The following is a 16,511-nucleotide window of genomic DNA, read 5'->3' as shown; positions in this document are numbered from 1 at the left end:
ATCCTTCAGAAGAACAATCAATATTAAACATCTTTTACTTTGCCAATGATTGATTCTGTCTCATTTCCCATTACTCATTAAAAAAAAAAAAAAGAGGGGACATTCAGGCTTGATTTTATTTGTTTATTTATTTATTAAGGGATGACAGAGGCAGGGCTGCCTGAAAAATTCATGGAAACTTCACTGTTGTTCCTTATACAGCTTTGGCAGTGACCTCGAGGGACAGGACTGCCCCAGGAATGAAAACCTCTCTCCTGTGTCATCCTCCAAATTTGCCTATGAACACCCAACTGTCCATAAAGGTGGCAAGAGCTTAAAACTCTCAGGTAAATGCTTCTTTTTTCATATATCACAGAATTTTGCAGTTATTCTTTAGAATTTGAAGGCTGAAATCTTAGATACCTTTAAAAGTCTGGGTTAAAACACAATATTTTTGTTAAAAAGACATAAGGAAAATTGTCTTTTTATTCAGATTTAAAAAAAAAATAAAATCAAGTGTCACTTGATGCAGATTTAAACTGGTTCCTGGAATTAGTGGGGTTTTCAGATGGTCATTATGTTGGTGCAAATATCAACCCCACAAACACATGCTAAAAAAAGTCCCTCCACTCTCTTAATCTGATTTTGGAAGTCCTACCTCCTCGATAGGCCAGGAACATAGACTTGAAAAGACTCCCTGTGCTACTGAGGGCAGCTCCTGTGTAATTTCAGGAGTTTGGCAAAAGATGTTTAGTTCAGAACATGTCCAGAGTCAGCAGAATCCTCCTCAGTGTTGTTGAGTGATGTCAAAACCTTTAGTAAATGCTGACAAATTCAACCATAACATGTCACAGGAAGAGGAAAATGCCCCAGTATCAAAATTCCCTTTATTGGCAAGAATAAAATTCCCATGGAATTCTAAGAAGTAAACTGTACCTTGCTATTCAAAAGAAAACAAAGGGATTTGAGGCAAACTCTGCTTTTTTGTCTTGAGAGGAAATTCTCTTTCCATCTAAAAGCAGCAATAATAAAGATAATAAAGTAGGATAAGCAGCCTGATTTTATTGAACCACTTCAGAACTGAGTCCTTAACAACATGTTTCCCCTTATACTGTTATTTGTTCTGACTGTAATAAAGTTAAATCAGAAAGTCTGGAATATTGAGCTGGGGCTGTTCAATTAGTTCCACAGAGTGTCCGTGTGAGTTAGTGCCGTTTGAGGGAAGCAGCACTTGAGTGCTCATGGAAGATTTGTGTTCAGTTCTGTTAATTCAGACAGATCCTGGCAGATGTCTGATTAGACTAATTTCAAATTAAACGACGAGGAACAGAAAAAAAGTTTGTGTTCATTTCGAATGATTGAACAAGAGATGAAAACTCTGCCTGTCTTTGTTTGCTGCGACAAAGCCCAGCTCGGCTCCGTCCCATGCCCTGCTCTGCAGAACCACTCAGACACCACATTTTCATTGCGGAGATCGCTTTTAAATAAGCAAACACTCCAAGTTAAACAAACATTTGGTGAATGCAGCGCTGTCAGATAATCAGAGGAACTGAAAATAAGGAGTCAAAGATACTGTGCTCGTCCTCCAGGGCTCGTGGGCTCTGCTTGTTCAGCAACCTCACAGCTCCCAGTTCAGAAGTCCTTCCACGTGTATTGAAGGAAATAAATATCTATATTTCCTGTGCTGGATCAAATGGTTGTTCTGCCTAATCCTTTTCTGGAAGATGTTGTTATGAATTTGAGTTGTTTGTGCATTACTTGGGGTTTTATTCAGCTTTATGTTGAGCAGGGGTGGGTTTGCACGAGTTCCATCATGCAGAGGGTATCAAAGTGAGATATGTGGAATATGCTTTGAGTGTTTCTTTATGGATTTGCCTGTTTCAAGATGAAAAAAAAAAAGCATAGGTAATAATATTCAATATTCAAATGAGTGTAGAAATTCTGAGTAATTTTAAAAAAATACCTGGAAGGTTTTTTTGTTTAATTTTGATTATGTTTTAAAAGGCATTCATATCAGGGAAGAAAAAAAAAAGTATTTTCAAAAGTTCCTAAGCAATGTAATAAATTAATTGTATTGTTAAGTACTAATTTCACGAAAGTGGTTTGTAGGAAAAGTCACTCCTCCTGGTACTGGGTAATGGGGGGAGGGTGGGAGGTGACATTATTTGTGGCAAGGTCCAGATCACTTCTGTAGCACTTCAGCAGCAATTGGTGTGAGAAGTATTTGGGCTGGAGAACTGTCAGCGACTTGTCTGTGTGCAGAAAACCTCTTCACGTGTGTGGTGAAGGGTGAAGTGGTTTAGGTCTCCCAGCAGGGTTCTTCACTGCTCATCTTCAGCATTTCACCTCTCTGGCCCCTTTTGTCCTCTGTGACCAGAGTTAGGATGGGTACAAAGGAGTTCACCTGCTTGAGTGAGGCCCCAAAAATGAATTTACAGGGGGAGCCAAAGGGACCACAGTCCCCAAATTGGAACTGTGCAACATGACTTGATTCCTGAATTACAGGGAAGATGATTCTGTCTTTCCACAGCCCCTCAGATGCTGGTGAATTTTGGTCTCTTGAAACCATGTGATGTTGGATACTTTGATGTTTGCAGAGAGGCAGGTGCACAGGAAACTAAGGGGAGTCATTACTCCCCGTGAAATCTCCAGCTCTTTCAGCACAGGACTGGAAACCTGATTATTCCCAGCCCACGCTGGCAATTTTTCTGCAGATCCTCTGGTTAATCTTGTCAAGGGACAGAGGTTCTGCACACCTGGGACTCACACAACCAACCTCCTCCAGCCCAGGAGGTGGAGGGAAGGTGCTGTCCCACTTAAATGCTTGGACACATTTGATATTTTCCATGCATTGATATAGTTGCAGGAAAATATCTGATATTGTTCCAAACACCCATATTGCAGCTTGACAATCCTGCTATTTTTGTTGTGGTGTCTGACTATCAAGGGTGGACTCAGTGAGGGTCTAATGACAGCCCATATGCTTTCAATGTTCTTACTACAGTTAAAAGTTTGGAACTTCCTTGCCAACAGGCCCAAACCCACTGGTGTTTCACTCAACAGCCAAAACTTGGGAGTTTTATAATTTTTTTCCCCCCATAGTTCTCTCTGGAACATTCTTCAAGGAGAATTAAATGGTTGCTCCATGATCTCAATATACTGCAGGACATATTATAGAACTACCTGCAGTACCTAAGGCTGGAAACATAATGTGTGCAATTAAAACTTAGATAATAACTTTTTAAAGTTGCCTTTAATATCCACTGAGTTTCAAATTAAAATGGAATTTTATCCAATATAGTATAATTTAATATATTAAAAAATTCTGCTGTATTTCTTTACTGTGACAGATGCACATCTCAGCTCTTATGTTGTACAAGAGTGTGATTCTGTGAGGAAAGGTTTTTTGGGAAAAGTAGATGTTTGATTGTTTCATGGATGCTGGAGGGATTAGAGATGAAGCAGCAGCTCCCTTTCCCATTTCAGCAGCTTCCTGTGAGGATGCAAAGGGGTGATCACACCAAGTGCTCCCTCCTTTGAACTGCTCTTTGCTTTCTGTCTCCTTTGCTACTGGTTTTATCCTAAAAAAAAAGGGGGAAATCTGATTGCAGATTCCTCATAGTGGTGAACAGAATCATTTTACATAAAGGGGATTTGAGGAAAAGCAGGAATGTTGTCGTAGGAAGCAAAAATCAGTACAAAAGTTGTGCTATTCCACATCCAGTGCTTCCTCCCAGACTTGGAGAAGTGAAGCTCTGTTTGCAAATAACTTCTAAGAGCTGTGAAAGGTCAGCCTTTGTATTTTAAGCAGGTTCATTTCCTTTTGGTTAATTCTGAGCCACGGTTTTTTGGGGCCGCCCTGGGTCACCTGGTCCAGCATGTAGGAGCAGGCTCCTGCTTTGGCTGTGCAGCCACCAGCACGGATCTAATGCCAGGGTTTAACAGGGTGAGCACATTTTCCATAATGGAGAATAATGGAACAGTTTAAATCCACTCATACACGTGTTCCTTCATCAGGCAGAGCACATCACGCTCCGTGTGAGGCAGCCAATTAGCCTGGCTTAATTTTAGCACGGAATACAGATGGCACTTTCTTGGAAAGACAGTTTATGTATCAACTCTGCAAACTTCTCACACTCTCCATCAGGTTTATGGAGCCTGGAGGAGAGGAGCTTGTGGATTAGGAACAGCTGGCACAGGCTGAATTCAGAGAAGGATGGAAGTGATGTGGAGTGAGGCAAAGTGCTTGAAGTACTCAGCCAAAACAGCAGGCTCTGCTCCTCAGGGCTGGGGAGGATTCTGGAGAAGTGAATGGCACCAGGTTATCTAAATGTGCTCCTGAATGAGCTTTACCTCTTCTCTGAGGTGGGGTCTCTGCCAGAACTATCCACAGACTTGTCTTCAGCCTTCATCACCCACACTGATGGATCACCAGATGTCATTTGTTCCTGTTTTGCTTTAGCTCCCCCTGCACACCCAGGGCATGGCTGAGGAGAAGCAGCTCTTCAATGAGCCTTTTCACAGTGCTCTGAGGTAATTCTGGCCTGCCCATGGTGAGGGATGTGTAACACACTTTGGAAATCCCTCCTTGAGCACGTTGGGGCTGAAGCAGAATAATAAAATGGACAGGGGACATATACAGTGAAACACAGTTGATTGCACAGCAGTTCGAGGGAAAACAAGAGCCCTGCTACACTCTGTCCTGGGAGAATCCGCAGGAATGCATTTGAGGGATCTATGAGCACATTCCTGTGAGGCCAGGAATAGGATTTGAAGCTTGAATGCCTAAATGGAAATAGGGGGTAAATGTTCCTCCAGCTTGCTTTCCCCATGCTCCCCTCTTCTCCTAAAACAAGGCATGAAAACTGGAATGATGCCCCAGGCCCCCAGCAGACAGCAGTTGTTGTGCTGTAAGACAACTCATGCCTGTAGAGCAGAGATAGATGAGAGCAATAGCAATTATTTTTAATTTGCGTTTCACTGCTCAGGTTATTACATATATAAAACTTCAATTATCATTTTAAAAGGCTATTAGGATGTGTTCCAGTGCTCTCTGCAAGAGATGGAACAGCCCTTGCCCCAGACCTGTTGGTGCTGGTTGCTGCAGGTGCTGCTTTCTTTCCAGAACCAGCAGGAGACAAATTTGGGTGTCACTGGTATTTTGATATCATGTGTGTTCTACTGAAGAAAAAAGATGTTGTTACCCAAAGAAGGAGGAGGAGATTTGCACTCCTCTGAAGCAGAATGTTTACCAGCAAGTCAAATGCAGGATAGGACTTTCTGGGGTGGCCTCAGCAGAGATAAAGCAGCTTTTCTTGTATTTATTCCCCAATGTCATTTTTTACCGTGTGGTCTGTTTTTGATATTACAAACACCTCTATCTCCCCTTTCCCTCAGCTGGGATTGGATTGTAATTTGAGATAACTGGATAACAGTAAGACCTTCTTCTTAAAGGCTTAGGGAATCCATACGTGGGTATCTCAGCTTTCCAGCAGATCCTTCAAGAGATCCGAGGGACAGCAGAGTGTGGGATGTTGTTTTCCAGGGCAGGTAGAAAAACACAGGGAGCAGGGAGGTAGAAATGTTTTCCAGTGGTTGCTGTGCCATTGAAATCTGATATTCCATAAAATAACAGTGTTTTTAATTAAAATGTGTTTATCATATCACATTGTATCCTAAAAACAGGGCTTTTTATTCTGGTTGAGTATCTTCAGCAGTAACTCAATACACATATGCCAAATTCCATAAATTTTTTATGCATTAAAATCAAAACAAAACTACCTTGTGAGTATCCCCATGTTGTTGCAAACACCCTCCTGAACAAGTATCACATCAAATAAACTTTAGATAATTTAATACAATTAAGATTTTTTCATAAGACAAAGCAAGAATAGAGCTTGGTGCTAAAGAAGGTCAAGAAATTTTTATTTGAAGTAGAACTGCAAAACTGTCAAACTACCAATATTTAGGAAAAGAAACTATTTAAGAATATTTTTAAAAAAGGGGGGGGAATAAGGATGGTAATTTAATTTTTTTGTTGGATTACCAGTTGAAGGGATTTATATTCTGATCGAAACTCATTTTTTTATTGACCACCAGAAGTTCTTTGAGTTGTTTCCATCCTCATCATTACTATGAGTGTTCTTCAGAACCTGGGGCAGGATTTTTTTGAGTAGGGATTTTTTACCATTCTATGTAGAATATGATGTTTATTTGTCATTTAAAAATAGTCAGAAATGAGGCTAAGATGGCAAAAAAAAAATCAGGACAGATGAAAATTGTTCTTAAAATTCAGCACTACAGGTGCATCTACCACATGCAAACCTCCCTGAATTCATCTCTTTGAGCAGTGGAGATGGAAAATGGCTTATTTTTGTGCTGAAAGCAATTATTGGCATGAAAGTTGAACATCATTTTCTTCTATGCAGGTCATATTGTGTGGTTTGTACTACAAAAAAAGCAGGGTGGAGATGTGTTAAGGAGGAGTAAACTTAAAACAGGGTGTATCCATTAATGAAAAAACATTCCAGATCATTCCATTAAGTAGCTGGAACCAAAGGAGATCATATTTCTTTAAGATTTTATCAGTTTTTATACTGCTCTAATTCTTGAAGTCATATAGTAATTTTACATTATTATAAACACAGGCATAAGCTGAAAATACTGTGATTTAGACCAGTAATAGCTATTTTTATGATACTTTTAAAATTAATATCTCTTTAATAATGACATGTTTCCCTCTCAGAGGATGTTTGTGTACTCAGAAGTCTGGGACATACAAGTAGAGGGTTATATGTCAATAGAATTCATTAATAAAAATTGTCTTTAATAAGAATTATCTTGCCTGTGTGTACAAATTTAGGCTTTTTTCAGGCATCCACAAACAATTCCCATATGCCTGGAGAGATGCAAACAGTAAATGTGAACAGAACTGCTCAAACCTTTACCACCCAAATCACAGGCTTGAAAATTCCACATTTTAGCATTTAATGGAGTTGTAGCAGATGGGGAAGTTTTTCTAGTTCTACTCTTCAAGACATCCCTCTGAAATATATTTTTTTCTCCTACAGATAAACAGCAAAATTGGCTTCTGAGAAACCCAAATCACCACCAGTTCTGTTTATAAATATACCAGCGAGCCTTAAAGTGAACGCAATCAGAATTTCCACAGCTGTTTTTCCTGAAGGGGAATAATAATAGTACACTTTGAGCAAAACTTTCCTACCTGGGAGCTTAAAATATCCTTGCAGAAAATCTCCTCAGCTGCACCCCATGTTCTGCAGCACCTCTGCCAAAAGAGAAGCATAAAAAGAAAAGATACAAGCACAAAGCAGAGTCTTCCTTGATGAATTCTGGGCCAAATTCAACTTTTGGAACTTATTCCAACCACTCCCCAACTGGAGCCCTGACTCTTAGTTCGTGCTGATGGAAAACAGGGATCTTGATCACCTATTTTACCTTTTCACACTCGTTTTTCCCGGTACAGTTTCCCAGGTAACCTCCCTCTGCTCAGCTTGATTAAAACCAGCTGAGATTTTTTTCAGAGATGAGGATTTATTCCATACCTCCTCTGCAGCCTTTTCTCTCTAAAGGATGCTCCTTCTCCAGACATCCGTGAGAAAATGGCACCCAAAGTGCTTTGAACATGCACGTGGTGCATTTGGCACATGGAATAATCACCTTCTCTCCATTTGCTCTACAGGAGCAAGCCAACAGTATCCAGGTTTTTTCTAGGAGGCAGATTACCCAGTGTTGGATTCCCAGGCAATCCAATCACTAATCAACACCCTCAACACAAAGATGAGCAATTTTGACTGCTCTCACCTACCCCCAGGCTGAGTCACTGCGCTCTTCCCTCTTCCAGAAGTGAGGGCACTGGCAGGGAAGTTGGTTTTGCTGGAATTAGACAAATGCAGGTGGTAACAAGAGCTAATTATATAACAGTGTTAATGTGAGAGCTCTGAAAGGACATCAAGCATTTTCCATTGATCCTAATCTGTTTGGGAGCAAGCAGCACCTGGGAGAAAACATTTCCCATGAAAATGGAAGTCTGGGGGAGCTCAGCACGTGGTCTTGTCCCAGGATTCTTTTTTATGCTGAATTTGAGCATAAAAAGGGGGAGATAAGAGCTGGGCAAGGACTAAAAAAAGTGATACCACAGAGGAAATCAAGCAAACCTGTATGTCTACAGGAAAATAAACTAAAATACATCCCTGGAAGTGTCCAAGGCCAGGTTGGACAGGGTTTGGAGCAACCTGGGCTAGTGGAAGGTGTCCCTGGCCATGGCAGGGGGTGGAATGAGATGATGTTTAAGGTCCCTTCCAACCCAAACCATCCTGGGATTCTTTGAAATCTTGCTTACAAAGAAGACTGCTGTGAAATTTTGGCTTTCTGTGTTTCATGTTCAGGGTTTGCAGCTCCCCAGCTCCAGTGGCAGTGATCCAAGGGGTTGTTGAAATGATTTGTGTTACAGCAGTAAAAAAAATATTTGCACACGTGTGTAAATTTGGGAAACAAGAGCTAAAGGTGACCAGAAAGCAGGAGCTGGGTCTCAGGGCAGGCAACAGGAGTGTGGTTGTACCTCTGGAAATGAAAAACATTTGTTTAGGAAAAGCTCTTTTGGCAGTGTTGGCTGTAAATGTCCCCTGGTGCTTCTTCAACAAGTCAGGTTTACTGGAGTGTCCTGACCTCCAGAGTTCCCCTCCTATATTTCCTGTGTGCAGCACCCAGTGTTTTATGGTTACCAGCTCTGCCTTGGCAAGGGCTGTATTTTCAGTATATGGAGTGTTCTGGGAAGTCTCTATTTTAGCAGCTGGTCAAATGGGTGTCAACAGGAGCCTCTGTAGGCCCGGGGTTAATGCTGGTTGGAGACAGTCACCGACTCAACCCCTATTTCAGCAGCTTTAGCACATTTTGTTTCAGTCCTGGTTGCTCCACCTGCTTGCAGATCTCAAACCACCCTTGCTGTGCCTTCTGACAAAATAATGTGGAGCTCCATTAGGGTATAAGAACCCAGTGAAAGGGGAGCAGTGGGATGCTGGCTGTGGATTCATGCTCAGGACACAAAGTCCCCGTGGTGCATCAGAGCAGTGAATGCTGAGCTCAGTTGGCTCCTTGGTTCTGTCACCTGGCAACATGAGCCTGCCTCGCTTTTGGGGGAAGGTGCTGATATTTTTCGTGAGATAATTGGCTGATGTCTGCTTTGCCAGTACATAGTAATGACAGAAAAGTTAATTTTTCTCTTATTTCTTTGCTAAGGGAAGGAGGTAAAGGGTGGCTTCAGTTCCCTTGGTCTGGAATATAAATTTGCTTTTGACTTTCAGAGAAGCAGCATTTTGGGGTGCAGAGGTAGAAATTCAGGATTAGACCTTTTTAACCCTTTTATCCGAGAAATTTACTTTTTCCTTTTAATGCACCATGATGCTTAATGACTGTTTTTTAAAAATATCCCCCTATTAGCACCCGTTTCTCATGCTGGAAGGAGGAGTGTTACCACTTGAATGGGAGCATAAAAACATAGGTATAAGACAGTTCTCCTTCCTGTTCAAAGTGATTGAACATCAAAAGTCTTCCCTGCGTAAGAAATCCCACTGTTTTCTTAAACACTCTTTCAAAAAGCTGTTTAAATCCACAGTGTTTTTAACTTTGATATGTTTGGGGGTTGTGTCATGTCCATCAGGGAGATGGAGCAAACCCTTAATGGTATTAAGTTCATTACCCTAACTCAAAATGCATTAGAATCATAGAGTTATTAAGGTTGGGAAAGACCTCCAAGATCATTAAGTCCAACCTTCAAGCAAATGCCATAATTCCCACATAGAGATCAGGAGCACAGAGGGTGACAGCGAATTTGTTGTTACCTCTTCTAAACTGTCATGTTTTGAATTGCACAGAGCAAGGACAGAGGTGACCAGCACTTGAAAATCCCTGCCTGTGATCAGCCTCATCATACAGGTACATCACAATGTATTAAGTGATATTAATGTGATTTGACTGGGATATGGATGTGTGTGTTTATACAGCTCAGCCCATTAACTCGGGACAAGTGGACGCCCCTGAAGAGCACAGGACACCAACCACCCAAATGAAAATGTCACTACTTATTAAGGATGGAGCCTTTTTTACATTTTCTTGAAAACTGTACTTTAGTTTTTTATCAAAATGTGGAATTTGCTTTCTCTGGAAGCTCTTTGTAGCCCAGTGGCTGCAGCCCTTTGGGAAGCCAAAGCCTTTGCAGAGGCAATTCCAGGATCACTCTGCCCTTGCAGGATCACGGCATTTCTTCCAATTGGATCATTCTCCCATTTCCACAGTAAAAGGATGTCTTCAAACTGATTTCCCAAATGAACTTTATGTTGGTGTTTTTAAAAGCCTGAGACTGGGAAACATCCAAACTGATGCAGTTTAAAATAGGGTAAAATAAATATTGTTTAATGGTGGTACATTGTGAGGTCAGGACTCTCAAAAAATCACAGATGAAGAAGTGGGGGGTGCCCTCCTTGCATCCTCCGAGCCAAATGTGCAGTAATAAATATTAAATGATGTTTCTAGCTAGCAGATAATCTGTATTCCACAGCTGTATTTCATGCATTCCAGACAGAGAAGTGAATTAGCATCCCATGGAGATATTTTATTTATGCTTTCTTGTTTCCAAACTTGAGAAACACAGACCCGAAACTCAGAAACAAAGAACTTCTCTTAGTTAATACAGGTTTTAATGTCATTTTGCTAGAATTTAATAATTTAAGATGAAAATAGAAAACAAAAAGTCCTTGAACTTATCATGGTTTGGAAGTGAAAATCAGCAGGGTTTTTTAGCATCCAGTGAAGACCAGACAACTAGAAATGCCAGGAGAAATTTTAAAATTTCATGTTGCAGAGAAATGAGGAAAACCTTCATTGGATGTGAGTCTTCTCATAGATTTTGTGTTCATTGCAGCCCAACTAATGACCTCAGTGGGTTTAACCTGCTTTACCATGTTGCAATTGAGAGCAAAATACATTAAAACACCCGGGTTTGACATTCACTGTTTATGGTCTTATTTGAAAGGACATCTCTGTATATAATAAGTTCAGATGGAATATATTCATTCCTAGATTTCAGGGAAATCCTGTGGAATATCATTCCCTGATCACAACAACTGGCCTGAGCTTGGAGCATTGTAGTGCTGGAGTTACTGCAAGTATTTTTACAAACAGTTTTGCTCCCCTGTGTGTTTGGGGAGGGGATCTTTGTTTGCTTGTTTGTATTCTGGAGGATGTTGGTGTTTGAAACATCTGGGGGCAACAACAGGACAGAGACATCCCTGGCCACACTTGACCTATCCCACTAATCCCACACACTGGGAGAAGTGTTCCAGGCCAGGGTGAGCCACCTGCTCTGGTGGAGGGTGTCCCTGCCCAGGGCAGGGAGTTGGCATTAGTGGATCTTTGAAGTCCCTTCCAACACAAAGAATTCCATGATTCTATAATATGGAGGGTATTTCTTGCTGACACTGAAAGCTATTGCTTGTGTTTGGGAGTGGATAATGTCACTGGGAATATTGCTGGAGAGGGGACTGGCAGCTCAGGAGAGCAATGCCAGCTGGAGCTGGAACAGGAAAGGATGGAGAAATAAAATCCTTGGATGGCAGCAGGTACAAGGGAACGGGGTTCTTGGAGGAAGGAGGTGTGACACCTGGGATTCCTAAATCACTTGTTTGGAGGGAGAGGATCTCCCTAACTGTGGGAGTAGCCAAGATGGGCTGGATGAGAGTGGGGCTGGCAGGCAGACAGGCTGCTCTGTGGGACTCTTGGTCCCAAAAGCCTGCAAGTGCTACTCTAACATCCTCAGCAGTAGCACTCGGGTTCTTTTTCTCCTTCTCAGGACCCCAGATTTGGAGACCCCAGATTTGGACACTCACAGAACCATCTCTTTACCATTGCAATTCTCTTGCAGAGTGCACCACAGAGGACCTTTGTGCCTCCAGGCTCCATGGGCTATCTCAGAGGGTTTCCCTGGCTGCAGAGGAAAGGCAAGGCTGGAGCTCAGCTGGCTTCCCATTGTTTGCAGGTGGCTTGTTTTCCAGCATCTCATTGGAACTGGAGCCTGCACACATCTGCCCACTGTTTCCTGACACAAAATTCCCTTTCCAATGATGCTCTTTGGATTCCTGGTCCAAGGTGTACAAGTTGTTGGGAGGCTGGCCCAGCACTGATGCCATTGAATGAAGATTACTTGGAAGCTGTTGAACCACTGGTCATCTGGAATCCATTTTATTGCTGCCAGGAAAGGGAGAACAAAGTGCTCCAATTAGCTGCTGCTCATTTTCAACCATGTCAGTTAATTAGCTGAAGACCCACCAGATGGGGAAGGATTTGTCACACAGCTTTCAGGGGCCCAGGCACTGCTCATTGCCCAGTTTCAAGCACTTGGGATTTTTAATTTTTCCCTTTTTCCAGGAGGCTGAATACAGGAGGGGAAGAATTCATTGTTCCTTTAGGTGCTCCTTAAGCTTCAGTTTCCAGCACACTGATTGGAACCCAGGTGATCTTGTCACCTAAAACTGTCTCCCATCAAAGATCCAGCTTTGCTTTTTATCACGATGGATGTGAAGTGGGAATGAAGTCAGGCCTTCAGGTACATATGCTATGGAATTTGTGTCTCCCAGGCAGCACCTGCCCACTGCCCTGGTGATCTTGGAACAGAGGCAAGGAGATAAGTCCTGCCTTCCAGGCTTCTCAGGGGGTCCATAAGGATTTCCAGGGAATCTCTGTGACTCAGATGAGCACACTGAGAGGTGTGGAGCTGCCCAGCATTGAGGATTGATTTGGGGATTGCAGATTGAGCCTTGAGTAAGGACCTGGAAATCTAAGTCTTCTCTTTCCTATTGCAGCACAGCTACGAGAATCTTGGAGAAATATAATCTTGGCCTCTGAGTGCACACACAGGTGAGTCCATGTCATAAACTAGGATTATATGTGAAACAACTGGTCACGTTTGGCAGTGTCACCGTTCCCATGTGAGCACCTGCCTCCAAGAGCTCTGATCATGACTTGTCCCCGTGGCAGAGACTCATCTGCACATTTGCCTCCAATCTCTGAATTTTTTAGAGAATTCTGTTTGCTGCAAATAGAGCTTGTGCCCTGCTTCCCCAGGCACTTGTCTTTGCATCCCTGAGCTCAGGCTCCTCCACGATTTCTCGCTTCCTTTGACATTTCTTTTATTGCTCTCCCGTGCACCGGCTCAAACTAACACATGTTAGAACAGCAACATCTTTTTGTAGCACTGGTTTTAATTAGTCTGCACCTTCCCCTGGGATGGCTGGTTGCTCTAAAGCTTTCTGCAGGTGCCTGCTTTGTGCTCTGTGACTCACCACATTACCTGCAGGTGATACAATGCAGGAGCTCCTGGTGGTTGTTGCTGTTTAGGTGACTCCCTGAGTCCTCCCCAGACTCTGATCTTGGCTGATGAAAATTACTGGCAATGTGGAAAGAATAGTTTTAATGATGAGGGAAGGGAAAGATGAAGGTGGGCACTTTCAAAGCTCCTTCTGTGATTTTGGTGTTCAGAGCCCACTTGTTTGAAGGGAAACCAGTGTCTGAGTCCCACTGAAGGCTTTCAAGAACTCTTTGTTTCAAAGTATGTCAAGAACAGAAATGGACGAAGAAGTTTACAAAGATAAATAAAGCAATAGATGATACAGTGCAAGGAAGTTATTTTATCAGTGTTTGGCTGTACTTGTAATGATTAAACACAAGAGTAACTGCAATGAAGTTGTATTACAGAATATGCTGCGTTGGAAGGGACCCACAAGGATCATCCCGTCCAACCCTCAGCCCTGCACAGACCCATCCACAAGAGTCCCACCATGTGCCTGAGAGCATCATCCAAACCCTCCTGGAGCTCTGGCAGCCTTGGGGCTGTGCCCACTGCCCTGGGGAGGCTGGTCAGTGCCAACCACCCTCTGGGGGAAGAACCTTGTTCTAACATCCAACCCAAACCTGCCCTGACACAACTCCAGTTGTGCTACAAGGCCCTGCAGACCCTCTCTCTGAGTCTGCCACACCACACTGTCCTATCATCAGACCCCTGTACAGAGCCTTTGATAACTTCCCAGTTTCCTGTGTTTAGCTGGTGGGCTCCATAAACCTTGACTAATTGTTTTTGCATCCTACATCTCTCATTACAGCAAGTTTGCCTGAACCTCTGTGCCACGCTGTTCACAGCAAGTTTTGTGAAACACATCAGATCATCAGCAGTTTTTGCTTCTCTACGTTGTGGAAAACCAAAACCTGGTAATTCTTTCTCAGTTTGCTTTCTGACACCTGAGATCTTGACTTTGCTTGTGTGAGCTGCATCTTGGCCCACTTAATTAGTCTTCTCTTTGTGTGCTGTAGCTGATAAATTAGCTGTAATTAAAGTATTTATTTTAACTGATCATTCACCCCAGTTCTGTGTGGAATCACAGAGGGTTGGAAGGGACCTTAAAGCTCATCCAGTCCCACCCCCTGCCACGAGCAGGGACACCTTCCACTAGCCCAGGTTGCTCCAAACCCTGTCCAGCCTGGCCTTGGACACTTCCAGGGATCCAGGGGCAGCCACAGCTTCTCTGGGCAACCTGTGCCAGGGCCTCCCCACCCTCACAGCCAGGAATTTGTTCCAGATATCCCATCTAAACATCGTGAAGTGCTGTAATATTTTCTTATGCCAAATTCCTATGGATTTTGGCAGGATTTTAGAATAAATTAGATGAGAGTATAATTTCTATATGGGAATGTCTGCATTGGACCAGCAGACCAGTGGGAATATGGGAAGATCAGAGCTGAGTTGTTTCTAAAAGAGCTTGAGTTGTTTCTGAAGCAGAGCACCAGTGGTCAATATTGCACGTTCCATTGAATTATTGTCTTCATGAAGATTAATAGTGGTTTGAGGCCCTAAGCAATAGTGCAGTCCTGGTTTATTTTAGCTTTAATTCATAATTTACTCTTCCCTTCTTGCCTGGTGGTGTTGAATGTTCTGCTCTGTTCTCTTGTTACGTCCATGAAAAACGGGTGTGAAGCCAAAAGCAGAGATTAGAATTTGAGTCTTCACTGCTGCTCCTCTCAGCAATATTGATCACTTCAATTATTGCCCTTTCAGGAATGAAGCCTGAAAAGGCACAGAGCAGTGGCAACAACAGCCAAGAGGCAGAAATGCCTGTCCCTGATGCCAGAAGCAGGGCTTTGGTCCTCCCCTCCTTGCAGGAGGAGGAAACACTCAACCCTTCATCCAAGTGCTCGGTGAATGTGTGATGATCTCACATCAAGCATCCCTCAAAAAAGCATTTTGTTCTTGGATGTCTTCTGGTTTCCTTGTGATTTACTGCATTTCTACTTCTGCCATCTGTGACCTGTGAGTGTGGACTGAGCAGCTGCCTGTGCAAGTGCTGCTTTTGTCTGAGACACTCAAAGACTCAGGAAAATCCACAAAAAACTCTTGCTTTTTAAGACACTGTGATTTCTGAACCTACACTTCTCTGACAGATTAATAGCTTTGGATATATGAATTACCTTTTTAACTATCAATAAACCATCAGAGGAAAGAATGTGCTGTGGACCGGATTGGGGTCCAGGAAGGTCATAAGGTTTGTTATAAAATAAAAGCTACAATTTTTACATCCTAATGTCTGAAACTGCATTATGCCAGAAATCCTCTCCCTGATTTCAGTGGAATGACTTGCCTGGCTTGCAGGAAGGTGGCTTATCTTAAGCTGCATTGTCTGTACACTTCAATAGAGCTTAAAAGAGAAAAGTCTGAGAGAAGACAAAGAATTAAGCAGTTGTGTCATTAAGCCTTCAACATTTGCAAATAGGGCTTTGGCTCAGCTCGACTTCCCAGTGGTAAGTACATTGTTTGGTTTGGTCATTTAGTTACTTATTAAAGCCCTCAGAAAGCTTTTTCAGTATTTCTTCTTTTGTTAACTTCTGTCACACAAATTGTATTTAATGCTTTCTCTTTTCCCATCCTATGGCCCTGCAATATTCAAATTAGGTAAGTAGAAAGTGCAGTGACTTAATTGTGAATCCAGAACAAAAACTTTGCAGAACTTCTTTCTGACACACAAACAGTAATTTTCATGCCACAAGATGAACATCAGTGAATCTGCCATTACGTTTACACGTAACGAAATCTTTTCAGCTCAGGGACCCTTTTCAGCTCAGCTCCACAATCATTTTTTTTGGAGATAATCTGTCATTTGAAAACCTTGCAAATAGAAATTAGTCCACAATAACCCACCCACAGTCCAAAGGAGCTCTGTGGCTTTTTAAAATGAACAGGCTCCTGTGTAGAAGTAAACAGCATTTTAAGTGTTTCTGTGACAGGAATTGATGGGGTTTTATCTTTGTGACAGTGTCCACCCACATTTATTTTTTTTTCATTCATACAATTAAACACCAATTTGCTGGGACAAAAGTGTAGATAAAAGAATTAGCTCGTGCTTCAGTGATTCTTCATTAATAAATGCAGCAGGAATTGGCCTGTGAGGGATGTGACAAGCAAAGTGCTGAGA

The 16,511-nt window shown here is 42.4% G+C and overlaps 1 long non-coding RNA gene across 2 annotated transcripts; it reads left to right on the top strand.

The window, feature by feature from the left end:
- The first annotated feature begins 207 nt into the window (after positions 1-207).
- On the top strand, positions 208-14,250 carry LOC113945963. 2 transcript variants are annotated; one of them, XR_003527240.1, is made up of 3 exons: positions 208-326; positions 12,855-12,909; positions 14,151-14,250. It is a non-coding gene; the product is annotated as an uncharacterized LOC113945963 (long non-coding RNA). The 2 variants fall into 2 exon arrangements; XR_003527239.1 differs by lacking the exon at positions 12,855-12,909 and adding an exon at positions 9,873-9,933.
- The last annotated feature ends 2,261 nt before the right edge of the window (positions 14,251-16,511 follow it).

This window comes from Corapipo altera, unplaced genomic scaffold (genome assembly GCF_003945725.1).
Source record: "Corapipo altera isolate COAL_440 unplaced genomic scaffold, ASM394572v1 55, whole genome shotgun sequence".
Classification (NCBI taxonomy): Eukaryota; Metazoa; Chordata; class Aves; order Passeriformes; family Pipridae; genus Corapipo; species Corapipo altera.
Note: the sequence above shows the minus strand (reverse complement) of the source record. Positions and strands in the feature narration are given on the sequence as shown.